General features: G+C 41.6%; 1 pseudogene; it reads right to left on the bottom strand.

Annotated features, from left to right (window-relative positions):
• Positions 1-3,912: 3,912 nt before the first annotated feature.
• LOC100840149 lies at positions 3,913-6,354 on the bottom strand (annotated as a pseudogene).
• Positions 6,355-7,808: the final 1,454 nt, after the last annotated feature.

The following is a 7,808-nucleotide window of genomic DNA, read 5'->3' as shown; positions in this document are numbered from 1 at the left end:
TCCGCCGAACAGGTGGTGAGCGCCGTTCGCTGCGGGTGACAAGAAGAGTACAACGAGATGCGGGAATGCAAGCCAACCGAGGGACGACACTTTCAAACGCGGGGACGAGCTCACATTGCCGGGCTTAACTTCGCTCCGCGGCGGCGGTGGCGCAGATGGAGCGAATCGCCCAACGGAGAAGACGAAGTGTGCGGGCTGTTACAACTGTGCTACGGTGAAATTATATTAATCTGTTATAGAAAATCCACGTAAAAGTATGAAAATGTTAGTTAGCCAGACGAAAGTATAGGTAAAAGTTAGTTTAATTCACCTCAATGCCAAACTCACTCTAGATTGGATTTAGGCTTACCGTATTCAGAAATGAAAACGGCAGCAGAAGATATCTGCAAACCATATTACGGTCCCATTTTTCTAAAATCCCTAGTTGAAACTTTAGGGCCTATTTACAAAGGTATTTTAAAGGATATTCTTTTCATAGCTTAAGAATTATCGAGGAATTTTATGATTCGAAGGATTGTCAAAATACAAGAATATGATAAATACAACGTTGGAGTGGCATGCATCTTCTTTCTTTTTTTGTTCTTTTTTTTTTTGCGGGTGGCATGCATCTTCAATATTACAGAACTGATATTTATTTTTTTAATCTAAGATTCATATAATGTTTGATTTTGCAGAAAAAATAAGGAATTGTTTTCAAGAGGTCGGACTGATGAAAAGAATTATGATCATAAGAAAAAAATTCATGCGGTATGCTATCCTAGAATCAAACGTGGAAAATTACAGAGGAATTAGAATCCTGAAAAATATTTTAAAATGCTTTGAATCAAAGAGACCCTCATAGCTTTTTGGTTTGAAGGAATGGGAACTGCACAATTTTAATGAATTATGTTCTTACAAGTTCTCACAATTATGAATCAAAGAGACCCTCTTTTTAGTCACATAGGAATTGTAGCAAGTTCTCACACCTCTTGGAAAAATTTCGGTGTCTAACATCTATGGTAAACTAATTTTTGTGAAATTCCTACATTTCTCGTGTAGCGCAACCAAACAACTTCTTCTACACCTTTATGTTTTTTAGTCCCTTGGTGCATTTGTCTTTTTCTCGTGTTTCAGGATTCCTCTTATGCAAAATAGATCCCTATTATCCAGTTTCAACAATTGAGGGACAAAATGTATTAAAAAAAAAGTTCCAAGACGATTTGCGTACTTTTCGACAAGTTGGAGAACGAAAAGTATACTTTTCTCTTAATTAAAATCACTCTTTTTTATATGAAAACTCAAGAATAAATTTTAGAAAGTTGATCCTTGTAGTTTTTTTAAGACCTCAATTATATGGAAATTATGCAGAACAAATTTGACCGAGAACAGTACAGTCCCCAAGAAAAACCTATACATAAGTTACAAAGATTACAAATCACCAATTAAGTGTGAAGCCATATTGCTAAAGATTGTTTTTCAAGCTCTGGCTGCGTGCATAAGCGAAGAGGCATTGTGCTTTTGAGGCAGCTTTCCAGGCAGCGAAGGAAGGCCTTAATCATTTGGAAACGAGATTGTTCCTGTGCTTCCAAATGTGCCATGCTGACATGGTTATAATCGTTTGATCCATTACAGAGAAGCAGAGATGCCTCCAATCATGGCCATTGATCTGAAGGTACACGTTGTGGTGTCTTAAATATATGAGCAATCGATTCTCTCCCAAAAAAAAGAAGAACTTCACACGATTACCTCTTGTACCGTTTTGTACTTTTGTCTGACGGGTAGCTGTTGTACCATCTAACACAACGGAGGACAACTGAACTACCGTGTCAAAAAGAAAGAAAGATCTGCAGCATCCAGTCCAATTGTCCGATGCAACATAACAGCTCTCGGTTTACTTTTCCTGTTTTCCGGTCTTTGTTAGCATGACAGCCCAATTTAACACCATGGAACGTCATAGCAAGAGAGATAATAACCTGGATCACGAGAGAACATCTAACCATACAAAAGTGATGGAGCACATCAACCAAGATCAACAAAAGTGCAATAGATATTACATGAGATGATAAGAACAAGTCCAACTAGATGACCTGACGGTCTAAGTCAGGTGCTCTACATTGTCCATCAATCTTAATTACTAAGAACTCATGTAAGATACCCATAGGAAACATGACAACATCACAGTGAAGCCTTAAATTCTCGGATACTTCCTCCGTTCCATAAAGATTGTCACGAATTTGAACTAGAACTAATTCAAATCCGTGCCAATCTTTATGGAACGGAGGGAATAGTAGATAAATGCTAGATCCACCATCGACACATATTTTCACATTGTTAGTCGAAGCAGAATCCTGTACAAGAAAAAAAAAGACTGGCTAAAGCAAGGATACTGTCATCTGCAGAAACTATTGTGCTCAATTATGAGGTGAAAATACATAAGGCTTGAGTGAATTTTAATGAGATTTTTCACCTCAAATGTTACAAGTTATCTAATTATTTCCATTTTCGGAGTAACATTATGCTCAACTAAAAATATGTTGAGCCAAAAACACTGATTATATGTACCAGTATTATTTTTTAGGATAGCTACCATATCTGACCATTTCTAGCTTAATCTGATAACTGTCTAACAAGAAAGCACACGTTTAATCTGCTTGGTGGCAAGAAAGGGATAAACATTAGGCTCCCAAAAAAAGTAATCATGGACTACAGTGTAGAGGTACCAAAGAAGTATCTATGGAGCTACATACATATAAAATGACTACTAAAGCTACATAGATATCCTCAGGACTTCCCTGACCAGGGAGAAGGGGATTAGGGATTCCAGCATTATTGATTGATTGCTCAAGTTCCTCCTACATGGTCCTTATATAGGAGATGACCAACAATACTACCACAAAAGCAAAGACTGAAGCGAAAACAAACTGCTAGATACATTCACCAGGGCTTCAGTCCTGCACGGATACAACTTGGTCCTAAGCTGACTAAAAACTCTGGCTAAGTCCTACGCTTATAGGGATTACCCCCATAATAACATGTGCATGAAAAACAATTATTTATTGGTAATTCAAGTATGTATATGATCAAGAATTGGATGATGGTAGTTCGGTAACAAGAGGAATGAACTGCTCATAACTACAGAGTCTTCAGGACATGGCAGTGACTAGTACCAACTATTCCCTCCTTTCCGGTATACAGGGCCGTTCTCCCAGTTCACTGTAACCAAGGCCAGCTACCACGAAGGACGGTCAACCCGCTCAAAAAAATTGGCCAAAGAAAACACGCCAGCGTGGCCTAGGTTAACGATAATTATTCGCCTATGTTGGAGATTTTTGGGCCCGATCAGTTGGGCTCCCTCCGCATTAATTTCTCATCCAATCATTTAGCAATTTTCGCCTACAAATCTGGCTAGACGTGCCTTTTCTCTTTTCGTCATAACCGCAGCACGTCCATTCATGAGTAATGGCTCGCTTCGTACGAGAGAATAAGGAAAATGGCCGAGTACTGTAAAATCGGGTGAAAGTTGAGAACAGCCCTGTGTACCGGAAAAGCGGGAGTACTCGACAAACTAACAAGTCGTGTTACAGTGTCACCACTTACAACTATTTAAATAGATTTGTGTATAGCGGAATTTTCCGAAGGGCGCCTGCGTCCAAACAACATATTCAACAATATGATTCAAAATGTATATTTGGCTAAAAAAACAAGCTATAGACTGTTATTTTTTTTCTAAATCATGATTATACGTCATGCTATGACATTTCCACTTGTAAAACGTGGCGAAAAACATAAGATTAGTGTCCTGTACAAATAGAACAAATGGAAGCAGCCAAAATCCTTTACTGTTAAAAAACGTGGCAAAATACAGAGATTAGTGTCATGACATTTGTGTTTTTGACAAGTAATGAACAAGTCCAAACTGTGTGGTGTGTGCTACTATTTAGCAGCATGATTAAGTTCCAACTCCCCTGCAATATGGATTATAATAGTTTAAGTTTCTCCACCAAAGCAAATTCTATGCAGGGTTTTCATGTCTCAAGTAATTTGGCACTACTAACATATTTTTTGCTCTGAACAACTTAGGAGTTTCTCCATCACTTTCTTTACCACATATGAATGCAAATTTCAGAATGTAGAAATCATGAAGAGTGTCAGCAGTCAACTTACGTATGTTAAGTGTGCACATGAACTTCAAAAGATGGAGAACACTCTCATCAACCACATCACACTTGACATAAATCATCTTTAGTTGTTCTGATATTGCACTAGATCTCTCCATTAAACAGTAGCTTCCTTTCATTTCCACTTTATGGGCTTGTCCCTAGGAGATGGAAACATTTAACAAAGATGCATAATGAAAACAAACTTCAACAAGGTAGCAACCATCTGCTCATTACATATATACCTTGGGAACAAGTTGAAGAGTGAGCTTCTCTAAAACTGGAGAGTGTTTGAGAATGCAAGTGAGTGCATCAAAGTCAGGACCTACACACCAGTAGTCATTGAGTAATAATGTCTTCAACTTGTTAAATGTTTGGCAGTTGTCTGACAGTTGTCTCATCAAGTGTAGAGATTAACTTCTACGTATGTTAAATGTAGAGAGAAACTTCAAAAGTCTGACAGTTGTCTCATCAAGCACATGGCACTTGACATCAACTATTTTTAGGTGTTCTAGCACAACAGATGATCTCTCCATGGAATAGTAGCTTCCTCGCATTACCACCTTAGGTCTTTGTCCCTACGAAATCAGAAACATTTAACCAAGATGAGTAATATATAACAACTACGACAATGGAGCAATTGACTGACTATAACATATACCTTGCACAGTTCAAATGTGAGCTTCTCTAGAACTGGAGAATGTTGACAATACAAATTAGTTCATTAAAGCTAGGACCCACACACCAGTACTCATCGAGTAAAAAATTATTTAGCTTGTTGAATGTAGGGCACCATTTCAAATCCCTTGCAAAAATAATCTGGAGAAAATAAAAACAAAAGTTCAAGTAATTCCTCATTGTGAACATATCAAAATGATGGTCTAGGGATCCAATAGATAGCAGGCGTAATGCATAAGGAATGTCTATTTATTGTCTATGAATACCTGGTAATGGATGTAAATACCACAATAAAAAGAATCTCCAATATGTTGTGTTTAATAAAATTCCTCTTTCTTTACGCAGGCATATCCAATTTTGGCTAAACATAAGTCCTATAGAACCTCACATGAGCAGCTCATCTATACTATTCTGAAACATTGAATTCTTGATAGTTTACTGACACAACTAATGACTTTCGAAAGTATAAAACAAATTGTATCAATAATCCCATAATTATCCTCACAAGCTCACTCTAATGAGTTTGACGGTTGACATAGAAACAAACAGAATTGCCCAATGCTGGATACAAATACAGCAAGAGATAGTGGGATGACAAACAAGACAAACGGTTCAGGACAGAGGTACAAGCATACCATTCCTGACAAAGATCGCAATTCCAGATCCTTAGCGTTAGAGATAGCACCTAGAACCACACAATTTATGCTGGCATCATCATTTGCACGGCAAGTCACACAGCCATCATGGTGAGCGCCACAAAATCCCCTAGAAGTGTGATAGTTCGCACAGATATCATGCGGGGTACCGTACGCGGTATCACCAAGCTTGAGATAGGCTGTCTCTAACGATGGCATGCTTTCAAGGAAAGGGGTTCTACCTGAAAAGCCAACTACTTCCAAAGAGATCGTGCAGGGAGCACAAACATGAACGAGGTGAAACAGAAAGGACCGGCAATAAAATACTTTCAGCTTCTTTAGGGACCGGGACGATATCTTGCCAACACTAATGGCAGAGAAACAAATCTTCAGATCCTCCAACGCTGGACAGCTAGAAAAATCAAGAAATGTTCCTCGTAGCCTCGTAGGCCCACACCGTAAAGGTCTAATGCCTTCAGGTACCTAGAGACAAGGGGCAGGCCATCTAGGTAGAGAGGTGTTCTGATTATGCCACATTGTATGGTAAGCTCGCGAACTTTGCACTGCACAGCAAAACGGGTCCATAGGTTCACCAAGGGCACATCAGCTTCACAGAATTTACTGAATCTGATCTCAACAGTGCCTAGGTCCGTTCGGTCCCGAAGGATCAGCAGATGGTCCACGAATTTATGGAGATCCTGAACAGATCCGGGACCCCTGGTGCCAACGATGCGCAGGCCAGTGGTGGATTTCCAGAGGTGGCGCCATCGCCGGGCAAGCACGCACGTCCGCACGGCCTCCTGCGCCGGGAGGAAAGACAGGAGGTGGTGGAGGATCCCGTCCGGGAGGGCGCCGATGCGGTCGACGCTCCCGTCAGCGTCCGTGCCCTTTTTCACAGGAGGCATTCCGTCGAACAGGTTGCTGGCGTAAGAGCTGCAGGACTGGACGTTGAATAATTACGTAATTTCGATCAATATTTAATTCAGAAAAACAATGTGTGAAACATGTAGCATATTATATCATGCAAAATAGACAAACTAAATAGCAACGCACAGCAATAAAACTCATCTAATTTCATGACATGAATAATCGAACTACTAATCAAAATCAACAAGAGCAGATTACGTGCGGTGCTGTACTCTTTTCTTGTGTTTATTTGTTGAGGTCGGTGACGAGTCCGGCGGCGTCGATGTTCACGCCGGCAGCAGCAGCAGCAGCAGGCTTGACTACCTCCTGAGCAGCGGCCAGCGCCTGTGCAGCAGCAGTTGCCTGGGTTTGGAGTTGGGCAGCCTGCTGCTGCGGAGCTAGAGCGGCAGCCTGAGCCGCGGGATCTCCGAGGTCGTCGTCCATTGGTGATGAAGATGCCGACAAAACAGGGACGTGAAGAAGCGACCAGTCGCGTGAGAACGCTTCCCAAAAACCTTATCGACCGTCTCCCGGACAGGATCTCGAAGGTCGGGGTTTCGGATGGAGTAGCAGTTGGCGGCGAACAGCGAGATTGGATCGGGGGCGTGACGGCTAGGGTTGTAGCGTGGTACGTCCGGAGGCCACGGTCATCTTATTATATAGGCACGCAGGCGGACTTTGGTTCGGTTTAGGAAACCAAAACCGACTCCGCAATTATCGGGATTTGTTACGCGTCCGCAACGGATTCCGACTGCCAAAAAGATAAGCACGCCCCCACACCGCCCCGCCCTGACACGGCTCGAACTCAAAATCAAAATCGATCCACGAAACGCGGCGGGCGCGCGCGTCGTGACGAGGCGAGGCGAGGCGAGCGGAGGAGGAGGAGGAGCGCGCGTGGGGATTTCCCTTGCTCACTTGCTCAAGAGGCGAGAACCAACATACCTTATATATTGGTCCAACTCCCCCTAAACTAGCAAGGTGGGACTATTCCCACTTTCTCATCCCACTTCATGAAAGGGCTTTTGAGATTTTCCTGGAATTAATTTCAGATTGGGCCTTAGGCCTAACCCAAAATTTCAACAATCCCCCACCATATCTCATAACCACATAAAATTGCCATTAATCCAAAACTCTGTTTTTGATATATCAGCGTTTCAGTGGAGACCGGTTAAGGTTGAACATCCACCTAAACAAATTGCTTCACTCACGCACAACTGAACAATGGACAAACCTTGAATTGTCAGTTTTCTGTGTTAGAGCTTTACTAAATTGTTGTCTGGTACTAGGCTGCCGAATGCTACCCCGCGGTGTGGAGCATATAAGTCATTCTCCAGGCCTTTTCATGAGCTTACTAGAGACCACCCAAATCTCATAGATTGCAACCAACAGTCAGGCTCATCTAGGTGTGTTCTTTAGAGACTACTCTGTAGGACAGTATCTCCCTTGCAAATTA

The sequence above is a fragment of the Brachypodium distachyon genome, chromosome 4, assembly GCF_000005505.3.
Source record: "Brachypodium distachyon strain Bd21 chromosome 4, Brachypodium_distachyon_v3.0, whole genome shotgun sequence".
NCBI lineage: Eukaryota > Viridiplantae > Streptophyta > Magnoliopsida > Poales > Poaceae > Brachypodium > Brachypodium distachyon.
This window is presented reverse-complemented; position numbering and strand designations above follow the sequence as displayed.